The 20,901-nt window shown below is 47.4% G+C and overlaps 1 protein-coding gene across 1 annotated transcript in view; it reads left to right on the plus strand.

The window, feature by feature from the left end:
• Positions 1-2,905: 2,905 nt before the first annotated feature.
• The window catches only part of Syne2 (spectrin repeat containing nuclear envelope protein 2), a 316,624-nt gene continuing 298,628 nt past the window's right edge, over positions 2,906-20,901 (plus strand). The window contains exon 1 of the mRNA XM_051147456.1: positions 2,906-3,094. The gene's annotated coding sequence lies outside the window, so the exon portion shown is untranslated. The remainder of the gene's footprint in view (positions 3,095-20,901) is intronic.

Genomic DNA, 20,901 nt, shown 5'->3' on the forward strand with positions numbered 1-20,901 from the left:
TGGGAAAGCAATCAACCGGTTCACCTGTGTAGGTGAATGACCCGCTGCTTGCCTCTTCAGATACTTTTCAGTACTTTGTATTGATGTTCAAGTCCCCTGTTGCCATAATGGTTGATAAATACCCTCTGCTAACATTGGCAGTACTCTTCTTCTGTGCCCTGAGCACAGAGACAGTTACTAGTCATGTAGTCCTCTTTCTTGGTAGAGCCACAGTCCTCAACAGAGTCCTCACGTACCAGACCCAACCCAGCTCCAGAGGAGCCCGCGATGCAGGAATGCAAACCGTTTGTAGGAGAGGGTGGGACATGGGTGCTGGGACAGAGGGGGAGTTTCTGCTAAATTTACAGTGGTGAATCCCACTCACCAGAGTTCCTCAGACCATGGTCTTTGTCAGAGGTCTTGGTTTACCTGCTCCTCCTCAGTGAGCTAGTGTGAATGGGATATCTTCAGTCACTCTCAGCTTAAACCACAAGGTGCTTGTGTGCCAGATCACACAGGGACTTTAAGTTTGGTCCCCTTTCCGAACTGGCAGCTGAACCTGGGGCTTCACACGTTCTAGGCGAGTGCTCTACCACTGAACTATATCCCTGGTCCCAGCTGTAGCCTTCCAGGTGGGCTCTTGAGACCAGTGAGTCACTTCCAATAAAAAGAGACCTTTGATGTAAACAAAAGCTAAGAGAGACCAGGGATGCAGTTTAGTTGGAAGATGGCTTGCCTGGTGTGCATGAACCCTGCCTTCCAACCCTAGCACTATATAAATCTGGGTGTGGCAGTTCATGCCTGTGATCTCAGTACTCCGGAGGTGTAGGTTGCTTGGGAGGAAGTAGGCCCAGCAGGTTCACTGACCATTTTCCCAGAGATGGAAGGAAAGGGGCTCTCTGTTTACAGGCTCTGTGTTGTGCATTAAAGATCTAGGTGTGGCTGTTTGGCTTAGTGTTACATCTTTCATTTCCACTTCAAAGCGAAGAGGGTCTATTCCAGTGCTTTACCATCAATCTTATTTTCAGATTTTTAAGTAGGTATTAATTTCACATCCAAATTGGCACGCCTAGGAGAAGCCACGCGTAATTAGAAGGATCTAATTGGAAAAGCATTCTGAAACGCTGCGTTCTAGACTCTCAACCACAATAGCAGGATATGGGCCAGCAATCCTCTCACTCTGGGGGATTTGAGCATGGATGCCTGCTAAGGGAGCAGTAATTAGGAAATTATTTATAACATTTTCCTCCTGAGGTGGCTGCCATGATGACCTGTACCATTTACTTTGAAGAAAGCAACAAACACAGAAGGACTAGAACCCAATTGTAGGCGCTCTACACACCCCGAAGTCTTCTCCACACTGACTCTGTGACTTCAGGGAGAGCTGGCTCTGTGATCAAAGAGAAGGGATCTTCTTGTTTTATGGAATACGCACGCGCGCGGTGAAATACAAGAAATGCCATGCAGATATTGTTTTGGGAAGAAAGAGAATAAAACGTGTATTTTCATAGTTTTTTTGTGTCACCTCTCAGAGAGGAAAGCTTTTATTGCCAGCATCGTGGGTATAATTTAAATGTAAACACGGGGCTGGAGAGATTGCTCAGCGGTTAAGAACACTGACTGCTCTTCCAGAGGTCATGAGTTCAATTCCCAGCAACCATATGGTGGCTCACAACCATCCACAATGAGATCTGGTGCCCTCTTCTGGCCTGCAGTACATGCAGGCATAATACTGTATACATAATAAATAAATAAATATTTTTAAAAAAAAAAATGTAAACACACACACACACACACACACACACACACACACACACACACACACACACAGTTTCCCCTCCCCTCTCCTCCCCTTCCCCTACCCATCCATTCCTCCTCTGTTCCCTTCCGAAAGGGGCGGGGCTCCCATGGATATCAAGCAAACATGGTAAATCAAGTTGCAATAAGACTAGGAACCTCCCCTTGTTTTAAGGCTGGACAAGACAGCCCAGTGAGAGGAAAAGCGCCCCAAAAGCAGGCAAAAGAGGCAGAGATAGAGTCTCCTGTACCTCAGCCTCAGACTGGCTGTGTGGCTGAGGCTAGCCTTGACTTCCCAGCCTTCCTGCCTCCACCTCCTGAGTGCTGTGACTACAAGTGTGTAGCATCACTTCAAGCTTATATGAAGTGTTGGAGATCAAAGCCGGAGCTTCCAGCACGCTAGGCAAGCACTCTACCAACTGAACTACACCTCCAGCTCCACCCACCAAGCCTGTACGTGAAGTGTAGCAAATACTTTAAGAGCCAATACGGTCAGAGCGAATCTAGAATATGCAGATACTGTTTTGGGAAGAAAGACAATAAAACGTCTATTTTCATAATTTACTTGTTTCACCTCTCCGAGAGGAAAGTGTTTATTGCCCACAAGCGTGGGTAATAATTTAAATGTTGCCCAGACACATGGATCAGCAGAACACATTGTCATACTTTTAATCTCCGACCCTTACCATTTATCTTGGGCCATCAGCAGCGCAAATAAACAATCCAGGTAAGATTTTGCAGCTACACAGCATACACGAGGCTGGGCTTGCACGAAGTTCAATCTGGTTGAGTTAGAAACTCAGTAGAGAGGTTCTTTTAGGCCAATGCATTGTGTACTAACAGTGAGGTGACGCGTTTGTCTGCTCCAAGAGTCTTAATACTGTAATAACCGCTCAGGAGCAGAGTGGGAGTCAGGTGATGTCATCCTGAGTCCACAGGATTGAGCAATTTGCTGGAAAATCCAGCTGACACCTGCAGGACGGATTCCCAAGGACCCACTTTCTCTTGTCGTTGTTTGAGGCGGCTCTCCACATCCCCGCCTCTAGGCTTAGGGGAAGGGGGGGGGGTCATTAATCTGCATTGTTAAATAAGCGCCTCTTTATCTCATCTCCGGAGGTGACGTCGAGGTCTGTACTCCGTGACACTCGAAGACGCAGGTGAAAAGTCCGTGTTCTGTTAAGGCTCCTTCTGGTTTCAAGGACCGGATCGCGGTCGGGTCGCCGATTCGTGGATCCAGGCAACCACATACAGTGAAGAAGTGAAACCCGCTTGAAAAGTGTTCTGCGAGAGTCGGCCTCCCCTTTGTCTCCAGCTGCGGGTAGGTTCAGAGGCAGAGAGAGTGGTGACCCTTCATTCGGAGTTAGTGCGTCGCTCCAGCCACCTGCAAGACTCTCCGAGGCCCAGGGAAAGTTGCGGTGGCCGCGGGGAGGCGGCTCCGCCCCCACTGCGCTGCTCCGGGCGGTGGCGAGCGCGGGACTGGGCGGGCCGGGCGGCGCGGGGCGTGGTCTGCAGCCTCCGGTCCAGAGCGGAGCGCGCTCTGCTGCGCCGCAAGCCTTCGGCCGCACGGAAGAACCAGCGGGAGAGCGATCGAGGGGCGCCATCAAGGCAGCAAAGCGAGAGGGGCGCGGAGCAGGGCGGGTCGAGCTCCGGGCATCGCCTACTGGTCGGGCAGATATCTGTGAGTACGGCCGCGGGGGTCCCCCGCGCCGAAAGCGCCCTACGAGGGCGGGAGGGCGGGGAAGGGGCAGGCGGGAGCTTAGCAGAGTCCCCTGAGCCGGGCGGGGAGCCCGGGGGCCCACGGAGCCTCCGGATGCGGGGCTCCCAGCCGGGCCGCGGGAAACTTCGCTCGGGCGGGGACAGCGGGGCGCTGCAAACTTAGCGGCGGGCGGGGCACCCCGGGGATCGCGGCGAGCGCCAGCGGTTGGCGTTGGTGTCCCCGGCTTCTTTGTGTCACCTCCGGGCCCGGTTCACTCGGCTGGGGCCCCGGGGCTCCCCACCGTCCCCCTAGCCTGGCCCAGGCGGGCGCGCTCGGCTGATTGTTTGCATTCCTCGCGTCACGCCTGGGCGGGAAAGATTTTGAACAGGGTGTGAGATGGACCGCTGGAGCTGAGGCGCAGAGATTGGAAAACCACGGGCGGTGGGAGGCTACTCCCGGGGACTGGAGAACCTGCGGCCGGGGCGCACCACCGGTGGACCGGACGCTGGTCCCTCGCTCAGGAGGAGAAGGGGCGGGCGCGGCGACACCGACCCTCCCCAGGGCGCAGAAGGAGGCGCTGGGACCGCGGGGATTATAATTCCATTTTGATCGCTTGCGGTCTTTGTTGTCTCTGCAATTGCCTTTAGGATCTGACGGTAGCACCTGGTCCTCCTTAGGGTCTCTCCCTTGAGGTCTGAAAAGGCGCCAGGGGTGAGGGCCGTGGATTGCATCTAAGGCCACAGGAGCCGCTTTTAGCCGCTTCTTTGGGTGGGGGTGAAGAAGTCCACTTTAATACTTGCCTTTGTGGACGCGCCTTATTTCCGAAAGTTGTTTTCCCCTCCCCTAGTGGAAGGGAGCGTCTGGTCCCGAGTGGCAGCCCGAGCCAAACCGGGGATGGTCTCTGTGGCCGCTTATTCCTTTGCAGGGTTTTTAAAAAAAAGAAATGCTTGAAAGTTTGATCTGAAGCAACTTCATCTGCTCCCCTAAAAGTTTCCATCGCTCCAAAGCCCTTGCTGCAGGTAACTCTGTGGCTATGCTCCAATGGTTCCATCGCTTGTTCAGGTGGGGACACAGTTAGACATACCTGGCCTCCCCCACAGAATGCCGGTAAAACGCCATCACGGGAGAGGGAGCATTGAGTTTTTATGGCCTGGGATTTCTGGTGTGTTTACACGCTTCAATGCACGACTGGAACCCCAGTTTTCTTTCTGAAAAATTCACAAGACTTCCAAAGGCTTTTCCTGCGGTGGTGACTACCTACAGTGTGGCTCCTGCCCTGCCTGTCAGCGGTCTCCTCCGCATCTCCCCACGCGCACTCGGGGTGGTGGGAACAGGTGTAATACTCATAAAGTTTTATTGCGGAGGACGCTGGTGAAGTCAAACTGACTAAAACGTGAAAGGGTTTTAGTCTATGCCTACCTAGCTTCTCTTTGTTTTGTTTGGATACAAGGTCTCTGGCAGTGAAGGATAGCCTCAAATTTGTTATGTAATCCAAGCTGGCTTTGTGCTCCTTATTCCCCACGTCCACCTCCCTTCCCAGGTCCTGGAATAACAAGGGTGGGCCAACATACATGGTTTTATAAGCTTCTATTTGAATTTTAAAAAAAGTTCAAGTTTACCCACTTAGATTTTATTAGCGTTTCAGTGGACTTGGGCTAATGGTGTTTAAAGGACTGACTCACAGTGGGTTGAGTCTGGGTTGTGCCCTCAGTAGCACCAGGTGAGAGTTTAATGGAAGATTCAAAACGGAATTGGTCCCAATCTAATAACTGCCAGGGATGAAAAGCCATTTGTCATTCATTTGTGTGACTGGTTGTGTAATTTAGGTAGAGATGTTGAGTAACTTCACAAACAATTTATGCAGTTGCCAGTCACTGTGCTGGGCTCTTGGCCACTCTGGTAATACCAGTCAGGGTCATTTGTCAGGTGCTTATTTTGAACCCATATATAGTCTAAATGGTTATCTTGCTCATGTGTGTTTATTGAGTACGTAGGTTGCAATGCGCTAGGCTCTGGGAACACAGTGTGGAAAAGGCAGCTGTAGTCACTTCCTTTATATAGTGGGGAAAGTAGGTGGTAAATGAAATACATTGCTAAACTAACTACACACCTTGTATTTATTTGCTTATTTACTAGGGATTAAACCCAGGGCTTTACATCCTACCACTGACTTCTACCCCAGCCCTTTTCTATTTTATTTGGAGAGCAGGACTTGCTAAGGGGCCTAGGCTGGCCTTGAACTTGGTTGGGATCCGCCTGTCTCAGCCTTCCAAATAGCTGTGATTAGAGTGGATGGGATTGTGGGTGCTTCATCATGTCCAGTTTAATCACAGCGTTTGAACAGTGAATTAGATCACCTCATCCTGCTGTTCCAAACCCTCTAAAAGCCTTAGTCACACCTCCAGTTTCTAGTTTCCTCATCCGGTTACCCACTGGCTCTCACCTCTGCTCGCTCCTTGACTTGCCCAGGTGTCTTAGTTATACCAGCTTTCTTTCTTTTTTTCTTTCTTTCTTTTTAGTTTTTTTCAAGACAGGGTTTCTCTGTGTAGCTTTGGCTATCCTGGACTCATTCTGTAAACCAGGCTGGCTCGAAGCGATCCTCCTACCTCTGCCTCCGGAGGGCTGGGATTAAAGTCATGCGCCACCAAGCTTGGCTTTATACCAGCTTTCTTGCTGCTAAGGGTCTGCCTGAGATGTGGTCCCTCCCCTGATTTCCTCTCTGTAACCCCTATGTTGCTCCATGCTATTGACTCAGTAACCTCCAGATTTAAGATCCCAGTCACCCCAGCAGTTCCCACTCTTTCTTCATTACGTTTGTCCCCATCGCACCTGTGGCTGCCTAATGTATAATGCACCACTCAGTAGTTTATAATTTGTCTTTCCACACCAACACATTCCTCCTGCCCATGCTCCCTCTCAGCCATTTTATCCACTTTTGTATCTTTTCTTCTTTCTTTTTCTGAGACCAAGTCAGGTAGCCCAGGCTGACCTTGAACTTGCTATGTTGTCATGGAGAATCTTGACGTATCCTTCTGTTTTTACCTACCAAGTGGCTAACTCCAAGTGTGAGCTGTGTGCTTAGAATTCAGAAGAGTGCCGAGTGCGCAGTAGGTCCTCCTCAGCTCTTTGTGGAATAGAAGGAAGGGATGGGTGGAGAGCCGAGGCAGGGTAACCAGAGGCTCCTGGAAGGTCACAGTGGTGCTGAGACTTGAAAGGGGGAAGGAAGTAGCTGTGGGTGGGATAGGAACGTGTGGAGTGGAGACAGGCCTGGAAGCGGATCATGTACAGAGGCCTTGAGGCAGGAAAGAACCTGGTTGTGGTGGAGTTAGTTGGTCGCTGTGGTTAGGCACTCTACTATTGAGGCAGTGTTGATAGAAATGTTCGGAGCTGTGTGGTGTGTACACCTATCACCCCAGCTCTTGGGAGGCAGAGGCGGGAGGCCTGTCTGAGCAAGATCCTGTCTTGCTCCCTGTGTTGCTCAGGCTGGTTTTGAAGTTCTGCTGCCTCAGTTTCCTGAGTGGCTAGGACTCCAGCCCTGTTCCACCATGGTTGGCTTTCTAAGGCTTTGACTCAAATATAGATGTGTGGAACTGTCTCCCTCCGGCTGCCTCTAGCTTCCCATGTTCCTTTCCACACGATCAGTGAAAACTGTGACTCGGGCTCAGAGGTTAAGAGCACTGGCTGTTCTTCCAGAGGTCCTGAGTTCAATTCCCAGCAACCACATGGTGGCTCACAACCATCTATAATGAGATCTAGTGCCCTCTTCTGGTGTCTAGGCACACACAACTAGAATGCTGTATAAATAATAAATAAATCTTTAAAAAAAAAAAAAATAAAGAAAACTGTGACTCAATGAATCTGAATGGTTTTTTTTTTTTTTTCCAAGACAGGGTTTCTCTGTGTAGCCTTGGTATAGACCAGGCTGGCCTCGAACTTACAGCAATCTGCATGCCTCTACCTCAGGGCTGAATCTGAAATTTTAGGATGGAATTGCACATTCTCTCTTTTTTATTTGCTTTGACTTCTTTTAGTTAGATTCTATTATGCTGTTATATCAGGAGATCATTTCTTAGTATTTACTTACTAAAAATTTTATTTTACTTATTAGTACATGTGTATATATAGTGCCTATCTCTTTGGCCCCTTATAACTAAAAAGATAATGATGATGGTGATGGTGATTTAGGCATTCCTCCATCTTTTTTGCATTTTTTTTCTTATGTTGTTTTCAGGATTCTTTGTGTATTCTTACTGAAAGTCCTTTATCAGATTACCCAGTTTTGATTGCTGTAACAGAACAGTCCAGACTGGACAATTTATAGTACATAGAACTTTATGGAAGGCCAGGAACTTACAGGACCTTCTTGCTGCATTGTCCTGTGAAGGAAAGTCAAGGCCAGTCAGGGTGGGATGCTGCCATGACATCAGCCACCCATTCCTGCTGGCCCCAACTTTGTTGCCTCTTTAAGGTCCCGCCTCTTACTACTGTGGGGATGGTGATTGCCCGTTTCATCGGTTTGGAGGTCACCCTTAAACCACAACAGTGTCTCCCATTGTCTTCAGAGTTACTTTTCTGGCTTTCAGTTCTGATGTATCGGTTTAGTCTTCATAAATACTTTGTACTTCTGGTTTTATCTCTAGGGAAATCTGCTTGCAGTGACTTTACAGCTGTGCTTGTAGCACCAAGTGTGAGGGGGAAGTCCACCCCATCGCCCCTTGGTCCCTTTTCCCGGCCCAGCACTGTTGGCGGTTCGCAAGCAGGGTCTGGAGACAGTGTTTAGGGGTCAGTGGCATTTGTTACCAGCATCTAAGGCCTAGACATCAAGGCCTTGAAATGTCCTGTGGTTGGAGAGACCCCTCACACACAGAGCATCACTTAGCAGAGATGTGGGGGAGCTGGAGCTCAGTGACCCAGTTCTCTACTGTTTTCCTTTTTTTCTCATTAACTGATTCTCTCTTTCCTCCTTTCTTATTTTTCTTTCATTAAAAAATTCATATATGTGTACACATGCACATGTGCATGCCATGGCACACATACGGAGGTTAGAGGATTACTTGTGGCAGTCGGTTCTCTCCTTCTCCGGGGGGGGGGGGTACCAGGGATTGAACTCAGGTGGTCAGGCTTGGTGGCAAACGCCTTTACCTGCTGAACCATCTCACTGGCCCAAGAATAAAAAAACAAACAGAACTATTTTTATCTACATTCTTGGTTGCTGGCTATCATTCCTGATGCTTTCAGTAATGATTGCAGCTCATCACAGTTTCTCTGAAAGCTGCTTTACACCACTTCCTGTGGGTTGTGAAAGCCATAGAGGGGTGTGCTCCCCTGCCTTCCTCTCCCTCACCCTCTCTTCTCTCCTTCTGTCCCTTCACCACCCACGTCCCACAGTGTCTGTCTTGCTACTTGGACTAGGTTGGCCTTGAACTTGTAGGATGCTCTTGCTTCTGCCTCACGAGTGCTGGGATTATGGACTTGAATCGCCACACCAGCATCTTCTGTGTTTTGATCTTGGCACTATCCTTATGCCTTTATTTCTCGTCTGTTCTAAAGTCCATATTACAGTAATAAAAAGGAAAACCATGTATTCACTCGCACAGTAGTAACACTGGCTGGTTATGATCTTTATTTTACTATTTTATTAGAACAACAAAAAAAAAATAAGCTGGGTGTAGTGGCCCATGCCTTTAATCCCAGCACTTAGCAGGCAGAGGCTGGTGGATTGCTGTGAATTTGAGGCCAGCCTGGTCTACAAAGTGAGTCTAGGACAGCCAAGGCTACACAGAGAAACCCTGTCTTGAAAAACAAAACAAAAAACCAAAACAAAACAGAAGAAAAAATGAATTTTTTAGGTGATTGGATTCTCAAATATAGTCCAGTTGATAAAGTTTGAAGAAAGAAATGAAACTCAGAAACCAGAGAAAGGGTTTCCTGGCACCTAGGCTAGCTCAAACTAGCTATGTAGCTAAGGATGACCTTGAACTCCAGATTGATGAAATTAAAGTCATGGGCCAGCATATCCAGCCAAACAGAAGTGTCCCACTTCCCACTTGGTTTTTTTTTTTTTTTTTTTGGCTAGAGTCTCTTTGAAATCCTGCCTGGCCTGGAACTTACTACGTAAACTAGGCTGGCCTTGAACTTGCCATCCTCTTACCCATGCCTCCAAAAGCCAGACTTTCAAATGCCTATCATACCCAGTCCTGTAACTTAGCCCTATGCTGAGCTGACTCATGTGTCATGGACAACTGTAGCCGTAGAGCGTCTAGGGAGCTCTGGAGTATCAGGCAGGCACAAGCTGTTGACTTGACATAGTCAAGTCTGCCTGGCACACTAGATTTTCTTTCCCTTGACAGCCTCAGGAGGAGGGAGGGGAATGGGGAGAACGAATCTATCCCTGTTGACATTTTCCGGGCCCCAGAAGCTCTGAGCACTGTATTGAAAGCATCTCTCCCCATGGGAGTGAGTTGAAACACACCTGCTTCAGGTCCTCAGGCCAGAGAAGCCCATTTCACAAAAACCAGCTTCCGGCTCTTGGTTTTGCGTCTGTGTTTAATGGGACTGCAAGGTGAGATGCGTTTCTTCTGTCCCTTCGGAGTGCGCCTTCCAGTAGTCTGGCTGGTTGGCTGTCCTTCTTTTTGTGGGTACCACCAGCGTCTGTGGTTCTGTGTCAGTGGCTGAGTAGCTCCTTTGTGTGTCTGAGTGTGTATTCAAATCCTGCAAGCAGTCATCTTGTCAGTGTCTGTTTGGTCCCAGGTCTGGTACCGAGATGAAAGTCGGTTTCCATTTGCTCTCACCTAGCTGTGCGGTAGGAGAAATGCCTGCACACTGTTGTAGTGAGGCCGGTCACTGGCGATCACTGGAGGGAAGATGTGTTCACGGCTACCTAGAGATAGTAGGAGCAGCTGATTCTCTTTTTTTTTCCTTTTTTTTATTATTAATTTATTCATATTACATCTCAGTTGTTAGCCCATCCCTTGTATCCTCCCATTCCTCCCTCCCTCCTCCTTCCCCTCCCCTATTCCCCTCCCGTATGTCTGTGACTGGGGGGGACCTCCTCCCCCTGTATATGCTCATAAGGTATCGAGTCTCTTCTTGGTGACCTATTATCCTTCCTCTGAGTGCCACCAGGCGTCCCCATCCAAGGGACATGGTCAAATATGGGGCACCAGAGTTTGTGTGAAAGTCAGATCTCCTTCTCCACTTAATGGTGGAGAATGTCCTGTCCATCGGCTAGTCTGGGTAGGGGTTCGAAGTTTACTGCCTATATTTTCCTTGGCTGGTGCCATAGTTTGAGGAGGACCCCAGGGCCCAGACGCCGCCTGTAGTTTTCCAGGACCCTCTGGATCCTTCTATTTCCTCATCCTCCCAGGCTTCTCACACCTAAAGTCTCAATAGGATGTCCTTTCCTCTGACCCACTTTCCTGGTAGGTAAAATTTTTCATGGGGACGTACCCCTTGGACTAGTGTCCAGATATAAGTGAATATATACTATTTAACTCTTTCTGCTTCTGGGTGAACTCACTCATTATGATAATTTCTAGTTCAATCCATTTGTCCACAAATTTTGGAAATTCCTTGTTTTTAATAGCTGAGTAGTATTCCTGATTCTCACAGTGCAGTCTGGGAAGTTGAGCATTGCTGTTCCATGCCTGTAACCCCCAAGCACTCAAAAAGCAGCGGCAGAAAGATTGCCAAAAGTTCAAAGCCAACTTTTTCTATATAATGTGGCCCATGCCTGTCAGGGCTACAAAGTAAGACCCACCTCAACTTTCCCCCAAACAAAATAACAGGAAACAAAAGTATGGTTTGGGAGACCAGTTGTCTGTGGGGCCAGCAGTCTGTAAACAAGCCTGGAAAAGGATTCTGCTATATGCTCCAGAGCTACTGAAGTGGAGGAGCAGAGGGTAGTGGAGAATTCTTGTAGCTCTTAAAGGCTATGGGTTTCAGTGTAGAAATGTGCCATGCCCTCCCCTCCCCCAGTGTGTGTGAGGAACACTAGGTGGAACTGACAAAGTATCATATAGACAACCCTAACTGTAGTTAGTACAGGCATGGTGACTGTGTCTGTAATCCCAGCACTTGGAAAGACTAGCAGTTGGGGGATATGACTCAGTTGGTGGCATTCTTGCCTAACATGCAGTGCTGAATACCCCTTGGTTTGATCCCCGTCACTACATAAATCAAGTGTGGGCACACACCTGTAATACTAGTGCTCAGAAAGCGGGGGTAGCTTGATCACAGTTCCAGTTCATCTCTGCTGCAAAGTGAGTTTGAGGACAGCTTGAGCCACAGGAGACACAATCTCAAAACAGATAGCTAGCTAGACAGACAGACAGACAGGTAGGTAAATAGGTAGATAGGTAAGTAGGTAGATGGATAGGTAGGCAGGTAGGTAGATAGATACGTAGGTAGGTAGGTAGATAGTGAGTCAGGGCACTTGGCACCAAGCCTGATGAGCTGAGTTTGAGCTATAGACTTGAGAACTGACCCCTGAAAGGTGTCCTCTGAATTCCACATGTGCACCACGGCATGCACATGCTGGCCTGTGCACATGCACATATTACATAAATAACAAAGATGACAGCCAAACTCCCAACCCCCATCCCCAAGTGAATAATGATATAGGCGAAATGAAAATTCAGAAATGATAAAAATTGTGTCTGGTGCTAGAACAGTAGTAAATTGATTTTTGAAACATTTAATTGGAAAGATTTATAATGTACTCACAAGCTGAGGTAACAGTGAACGGACCCCCTGTAGCCATTTCTGGTGCCAGTGATGGCAAAACTTACCATCTTCCCCCTTGCCTTTACAGCCACGCCCCCCCATCCCCGCCCCCGCCCCGTGCTGGAGAGTTATGAGATAAATTCTTTGTATTGTATCATTTCACCCATAAGAAACTGGATTTTATGTCAGTTGATTATTAAGATGCTTGAGACAAATTTGAAGCTGGTTTGCATGACCTTATAGATAAATTTCTCTAGAGTTCATTTGTACAGAAGATGAATAAAAGGAAAACCTGTGCGGCCATGCATATCTATGCATTCTGGTTAGCATGAAGTCATTGCATGTAAGTGGGCTTGTTATTCCTATGAGTGCTATTAAGGTTTTATGTCCAGCAGTATTGTACTAACATCTTGTATGTTCTATTTACAGATCCTATTCCAGAATAGTAAAATGTATTTAGTCTTCATGGAATTGTGCTTGCAGAGACACTTTTACTTTTAAAGGCAGCTTTGCGGAAAGGTGGGCATGAGAAGGGTTTAAAGGTTTGGAGGGCAGATTTTTTTTTTTCCCCCGAGACAGGGTTTCTCTGTGTAGCCTTGGCTGTCCTGGACTTGCTTTGTAGACCAGGCGGGCCTCAAACTCACAGCGATCCACCAGCCTCTGCCTTCCGAGTGCTGGGATTAAAGGCGTGCGCTACCACGCCAGGCTTGGAGGGCAGAGTTTTATATGTCAGCTAAGAGTTCTCATGACTCATTCTAGTGGTTTAGTTGCCAAATTTGGGCTGAGGCCGTAGGTCAGTGGTGGACCTGTGCTTGCTATGTGGGAGACCTGGGCTCTAGCCTCAGAACCAACCAAACACAACAAAACAACAACCCCCCCCAAAGAAAACCCAAACAGAAACCAAACCAATCCAAACCAACCAACCAAACAAAAAACCTACCCCAAACCAAACCAAACAACAACAACAAAACACCCCCAAACCAAACCAAAACAAACCACCCTAATCTTAGTGTGCTACATGTGATCTTTTCTTGAAGGTTAGAACAACTCGGGTTGCCCGAGATCGGCCTGGGAGGTGTTTAGTTTTGTGCAGAGAGAGCAGAACAGATTTACCCAGACACTACCTGTTTTTCTCAGGCCCAGGAGTCAAGTGTGGTATCAGGAGGACAAGGCTGATTTGATCACCTATGACTAAGGTCTCCATGCTTCGCTGCCTAGGCATGAGTCACTAATCAAAGGCTCATACCACAGGAGTTAGTTAATTTTCACTTTAAAACGATGCTCGCTCAGGAGCAGGGCCAGCTACAATTCATGTGAGCAGTTTCAGGTTTGTCTTTAAAGCCCCAAGAACCTCAAACCGTGTCCATCCCAGCTATCTGAGGAGGAAATGAAGTGGTGCGTGGGACACATTTACATCAAAGGTTGCTCATGGGCATCCCCAGGCCCCTCAAATGGATACAGAACCCCACTACCCGAAGGCCTAGAAGCTGTGACAATTGTGTTGTAGGCAACATGGGAAGAGGTTGTGGGTACACTGATGCACAGCCAAAGTGTTAGTTAAAAAATCTGAGCTGCTGACTCAGAAAGGGGAGGAAAAGCTGAAAAGGAGGCATGACCATAAACTCTGCTCATTAAAAATGAAATGTCTGTTTATTATCTGCACTTCCATGTTGGCAATGAAAATGGGTTCTTGGCATGCTCTTGTCAAAACATCCTTCAGAGTCACCCGTTTGGTGACATCGAGGAAAAGTTTCCCCTGTTGAGATGTCAGGGCATAAACAAGGCCTTACAAAGACAGCTTGCCACCTTTGAGGTCTTTGTGCTTGTTTGCTCGTTGTGGGAAGCTCCAACTCTGTCGGGTAATAATTAATTTTATAAAAATGTTTCCTCAAGACCCGAGCGTTTTCCCTTCTGGCCTGCACGAAAAGACACTCTTGGCTGTTCACCACAGCAAGCTGACAATTGAGTCGCGAAGGTTCTTTGTGGGTGCTGTTACTGAGAGCCAGAGGGTGAGCCGGCTCGCTCTGTGAGTCATCTCGTTGTCTACGGTTGGCCGTGTGTGTTTTCTTAGCAACTGCTGCTGATTTCAGGTCTGAGCAGGGAAAGCATGTTTTGAAATGACCTGGCATATTTTCTCAGGATCTACGTACATACCAGTGAAGCCTTGTAAACTTGCACTGTGTATACTGCAGGGCATGAGAGGACAGACGCGCTCCCTATTTCTTAAGTGATTTCTGTTCTGAATTGTATTGGGGGGTGGGGGGGTCAGAGTAGAAGGAGAGAAATTGTCGAATCCCGGACACCATCAGTCTATTTATAGATACCCCATGGATTCAACACAATTGACTGGGCTCTCCCAACACATGCTGAGCTCGGCTCCCGTGTGTCACTGTCTGTCTTGGAACAGTGACGTTTAGGAACTCTGGTGCCGTGGAGTTGAGAACATGGTCCCTAAAGGCAGCTTGACCTTGGCTCAAATCCTGGCTCTGGCACATACAGGCTGCGTTACTTGGAACACCTAACAGGAGCGGAGGAAAATGAGGTGAAGGGAACACATGCTGCGTGTTGTTAGGGTGTGTGGGTAACACAAGCAACAGCACAATACCCGCAGAACACGTGTCCACAAGTACTATTACAGCGTTACTGCTGTGAGAAGATAGCTGAAAAAAGCAGCTTAAGGGAGGGAAGGTCTGGGGCTTGAGGGGGCCCAGTTTGCTGTGGTGCGGAAGGCATGGCACTGGTCATATTGAATATGCAGTCAGAGAGCAGAGGTAGAGAGGAACCCTGGTGATCAGTGTGCTCTCTTCTGTCTGTCTGTCTCTCTGTCTCTGTCTCTCTCTCTCTTCAAATGTGTGGTGCACTTGACCATGACTTTGAACGCCTGACTTCCCCATGAATTCTTTTTTACCTTTTTTTCCTTCTTTTCCCCTCCCTGTACCTCTCCCTTTTTTTCTTCCCTTCTGTCCAGCCACCCCTGAAGCTTTTCCCCCCTTTTATCTAGTCTAGAACTCCATCTAGGAGCTGGCACCAACCGCATTCAAGGTGGCTCTTTTCTTCCCAGGTCAGCCCTCTCTAGGAAAGCCCTCACAGACACCCTCAAAAGGTGTACCCCACTATTTCCTTGATGTGTGTGTGTGTGGGGGGTCATGATCCAATCATGTTGAAAATAATAACCATTGCATTGTGTTCAGTTCAGGGGACCATGCCCAAGTGGCAGGTGGCAGGGGCGATCAGAAACAAAGCGGGCATGGCTCTGAATGCTTAGCTGTTGGGAAAAGTGGCCAGTGAACAAGTCTCCACAGTCTCTGGAACGCAGGAAGTGATGGCTGTAGAAAAGCCGAGTGCTCCGGGTGTGCCCAGCCAGCAGTGATTCATGCCAGCTTTGGGGATGCTGCGACTAATTTTACTAGCATGGTTGAGCTGTGTATATAATTGGCCTATAATGATCCAGAAGGGTTTATGCATAGGGAATGGAAGAGGGTGAATTTCATGCTGAAGGAAAACACATGTTCAGGGTAGAATTTGGTGAGGGAGAACAACTAGAGATGTAGGTAGTGGTTATTATGGTTAATTTGGATGGGTTTGACTTGCAGGAGTATTCAGAGTATATTCTGATGGCAAGGCGGGGGGTGGGGGGATCCGACCAAACCAGCTAATTCATGTTTCATGAAAATGTTCTGAAAAGATGAGTCAGAGAAAGCCGGGGATGCAGCTCAAATTCCAGAGCATTTGCCTAGCACGCACGAAGCCCTAGGTCAGCCCTCAGCACCCGCATGAAGTGGCTATGGTGATGCATGCCTGTAATCGCTGCACCCAGGGAGCAGAGAGGGGAAGATCAGAAGTCCAAAGTCAAGCTCAACCTCAACTACATGGAGCCTTTAAGGCTAGCATGGGCTACATGAGACCCTGGGTCACATGAGACTGTCACACACAGTATTACCTGAGACTACCACAGGCATGTGCACATACATGGCTAGAGAGGGAGGCAGCCCAAGTACATTTAGTTAGCTTAATTACGATTTTTCTTTGTGTTTTTTGAGACAGGGTTTCTCTGTGTAGCCTTGGCTATCCTGGACTCGCTTTGTAGACCAGGTTGTCCTCGAACTCACAGCGATCCACCTGCTTCTGCCTCCCAAGTGCTGGGATCACAGGCATGTGCCACTACACTCAGCTTTAATTATGTTTTTTTTCAAGACAGTGTTCAAGACTATATCCCTGGTTGTCCTGGAACTTGTTCAGTAGACCAGGCTGGCCTCAAATTTAGAAAATCTGCCTGCCTCTGTCTCTTGAGTATTGGGATTAAACACGTGTGCCACCACTGCCTGACGTTTCATAAATTATTAATTGAAAGCAAATTTTCCTTTTTCCCTCCCTCTTTTCTCCTCCCTTTTATTGCTCTTTTCCTTATTTATATGTTTAAATTTATTTTTACTTTTAGTTGTTTAATTATGAGATGATGTGACTATGTGAAGGTTTGTGCACATGAGTGCATCAGATTCCCTGGGGCTGGAGTTACAAGGTGCTTGTGAACTGACTGATGTAGGTGCCTGGACCCAAACCCTGGTTGTCTGCAAGAAGCAGTAAGTGCTCTTAACTGCTGAGTCATCTCTCCAGCCCCAGTTTTTACTCTTGAGACAAAATCTAACTGTGCTGCCTAGGTCTAAGCCATTCTTACTCAGCATTTTTAGAAACTGGGCCTCCAACAAATGTGTATCATCATAGCCCGATAAAACGCTGGCCTTGGGGATGGAGAGATGGCTCAGTGATTACAAGCGTTGGCTGCTCTTCCAGAAGACCTGAGTTCAATTCCCAACACCATTAGTGGCTTACAACCATCTCAGCACACCAGCCCCGAGGGTGGGGGGTGGGGTGGGGGTGGAATCCCATGGTTGCTTCTCGACTCTGCAGGCACCCTCCTTCCACTTGGGTGCCTCTTCTTTGTCAGCTGATTGCTGTCAAGGGAACTCCATTCTCCATTTTATGTCTCATGTTCTAATATTTATTTTTAAAGTGTCTGGAGTTTTCAGAGCTTTAAGGCTCCCTTTCTCTGACTTCTGAATCATTTGGGTAAAAACTTAATTTTGTGAGCCCTGTCTTACTTAAATTGGAATGGAACTTGGGATGGGAAGAGAACGTTGCTTTGTTGTTGTTGATTATTTTATGGTTGATTATTTTATGGATCCCAGGGCTATCCTGTGACCTACTGTAGCACTGAGCCTCTGCTTTTCCCGCTTCCAGCTGAAGGGATTTCAGGCATGCTCAGCTACACCATTCAGATGGTGTTGGGGATGGGGCCCGGGGCTTCCTGTGTGCTAGGCAGGTACAATGCCAATTGAGCCTCGTCTTTCACCTGAGTTTGTAGCCTTTTGTCTTTAATAGTTTTCCCTCTATTTGACTTGTTATTACTTTGGCAGTGCTGGAGATTGAACTCTTTTTTATTATCTTTATTTTAAAACAGAGCATTGTTAGCCAGGCAGTGGTGGCACACACTTTTAGCCCCAGTACTTGGGAGGCAGAGGCAGGTGGATCTCTCTGAGTTTGAGGCCAGCCTGGTCTACAGAGAGTTCTAGGACAGCCAGGGCAATCTGCTGCTACAGAGAAACCCTGTCTCAAAAAACCAAACATACAAATAAACAAAAGACAAGAAACAAAACAAAAACAAAAACAAACAAAAAACCCAAACCAACCAACCAACCACCCCCTAAACAACAGCAACAACAACAACGCATTGTTAAGTTGCCCAGGCTGGCTTTGGACCTGCCATCCTACTGCCTCAGCCTCCCGAGTCACTGGATTACAGGCGTGAGCCACTACATCCAGCTTGGTGTCTCCTTTAGAAAATGAAGGAACACGTGATCCTGGAATCACATTGTAGGTGCAGATAAAAATGACATCTGCAGGGCCAGTAAGATAGCTCAGCAGGTAGGGGCATTTGCCACCAAGCCTGACAATCTGACTATGACGTAGGGGACCCATATAACAGAAGAGAACTGACCCCCCAAAGTTTTCCTCTGACCTCCGGATGACTCCAAACACAATACATAAAAAAGTAGTAAGAATAACTATTAGAATGTAAATACCTGTTGTGCATTTAAAAATTCAAGTCTGGAACTTTAAGTGTCTTTAAAGATCATGTTTCATTATCCGAACCCAGCACACAGGCATGCCTGGTCCCTCCCCTGTTTTATTTTCACTTTCCCCTCTTCTGGCACTCACAGCACCCTTCCCTAGAGATTATCACTATGGTCAGTTGTTAGGCTTCCCTCATTTGAATATTTCTAAACCCTTGGAGCTTTGCAGTCATTCATCGCTGTCTCTAAGTTTCGCCCTTCCTCCTTTTCACCTAGATGCTTGGCGTCATTGTTTGTTCCTGAGGTGTTGCAAACACTGGTTCTTGCTTTCGTCCTCTGTCCCGAAAGCCCAGCGCACATCAAATCTAATCCACTTTAAATATTCTTGGCTTAGCTGGTAGATGCTAGACTATACCCGGGGTAAGAATTCCAAGACCTTGAGCTTCTCATTTGCTGCGAAACCAGTTTTGTTAGTTAATGTATCACACGTGTTTGCCAGCCAAATGCAATAGTGGGCAAAAGCATGTTTCTTTAGATCCCCTCCCCGCCGCCCCAAGAACAGGGAATTTCTGACAGTACTAATTCACACAGGAGTCCCTAGGCTTTGGATGTAGCTCAGTCAGTGGCTTGGTTGCCTGGCATGTGCAGAGCCCTGGGTTTGATTCCCCAGGACTGCATAGCCTCCCCCCTGCCCCCAACCCCCCCAGCACTGGAGAGAGGCTAGAAGTCCAAGGCCATTCTCAGTTTCATAGGGATCCATAGGCCAGCCTGTCCTGTAGACTGTGTTTCAAAAATAAAACAAAATAGGGCCTAGAGAGATGGCTCAGTGGTTAAAAACACTGGCTGTTCTTTCAGGAGGACCGGGGTTCAATTTTCAGAACTCACATAGTGGGTCACAACCCTCTAAATGCTAGTCCTAGGGCATCTGACACTCTCTTTGGGCCTTCCCAGGGTACCACATGATAGATATACATACAAGTGATACACAGACAGACAGACATGAAGACAAAACACATTCTATACGTATAGAATAACGACAAAAAACAAAACAAAACAAAACAAAACAACCCATAAAAACATAAAATAAAACAAGAAATAAATAAACACAGCCCTAAATTACGTTGGCCACAGTGTTGATTTCTTCATGATTCTCCCTTTCTCATGTCTGTCTCTATCTCCTCTTCTTCCTTTCAACACTGTTTTGTTTTGTGATCCAGGTTGGCCTCCTACCTAAGCCTCCTCCAGTGTTGGGATTACAGGCTTGTGCCCGAAGGCTGGCCTCATCTGTTTAGCTCCTGTGTTGACAGTTCAGATCATGTGTAAGAAACTAGCCGGGCCCAACCTTAGCTTCCAAGACCAGATGAGACTGGGAGCATTCTGCTGTAGACATGGGGTATTGAATTTCGCTTCAGAATTATGCAGTAAGTGAGAGGACTGGACATATGTTGCCTATTAGGTTTCTTGCTGTTCGTGGTTAAGGACGAGGCCTTTGAAGCCCACAGTATTTGAGTTCAAGTTAGTCCTGCTAATCGCTTGCTGTGTGGTTTTGGATAAGTTGTTTAACCTCCCAGTTTCCCTAAAGCGAGTAGATGGGGTGTATTTTATAGACTTGCCAAAGTCATGGTTCATGGATAGTGTGTGGCACAAATTAAGTACTGAATAAATATTAGCTTTTTCTTTGTTTTATTATCTTCAGGCCGAGCATCTCCAGATTTGTCCTCATTAAGAGGGGAATCCCCCACTCTTACATAGGAGGACGGCTCACGTTTATTTGCACTGTTAGTGGTCAGAAGGGATGTTTAATTACTTAGCAGATCTCAGGATCTGTCTTGGAGGTCAGTTCTAAGTATCATACGGATTTCCTTGCATCTTAGGGGTCTGCCCCCCCACCCCCTACTTCTCCATATCTTCCAGTGGTTAGTTTTGGGTCTATTCAGGAAGATGCTGTAGCCAAGGTAAGGTATCTTGAAGTTGGACTGAGTTGTTCAGCAATGGAGACTTCCTCTCTTATCTCCCCCTTCCTCCACCCCCCCCCCCTTCTTCCTTTTCTGAGCTGGACATTGACTTTAGAGCCCTACACATACCAGGCATGTACCTTATTGTTGAATTTTATTTCTCCCGTGCTGGAACATGTTTTTCGTTGAAGGCTCTTTGCCCTGTGTGGGGGTGGGCTGGGGTGAGGCTAGGGCTCAGTCCCTGAGGAGAGCTTTGAGAAGGGAGACATAATCCCCACAGACTCCAAGCTCAGTTTGAAATTCTGTGAAAGAAACTGAAGACCCCTGTGACCTAAGTCCTTGAAGAACAAGAGTCCGTAGGGTTACGTGCCTTGTAGGATATTTCAGCTTCACTGAAAAGTGCACGAATTTCAAACACTGTGAAAAATTAGAGAGCCTCCCTGAAGAATTGTAATCTCAGAAATAGAGACATTAAGTTTTATTTTTATTATTCTACTGTTATTTTTATTTAGGCCAGATAGATTTCTGATGGAGTCATTGTGCCCTCCACATAAAAAGACAAAGAGGAAGCTGTGTGAATATTCTTCTGGGGAGCTAGGAGGATGGATCAGGTCCTAAAATGTGTCTAAGAGCTGGCAAATTTGTATCCATCCTTAGGGGGGAACTCAGCAACAAATAG

The sequence above is a fragment of the Acomys russatus genome, chromosome 1 (assembly GCF_903995435.1).
Source record: "Acomys russatus chromosome 1, mAcoRus1.1, whole genome shotgun sequence".
Classification (NCBI taxonomy): Eukaryota; Metazoa; Chordata; class Mammalia; order Rodentia; family Muridae; genus Acomys; species Acomys russatus.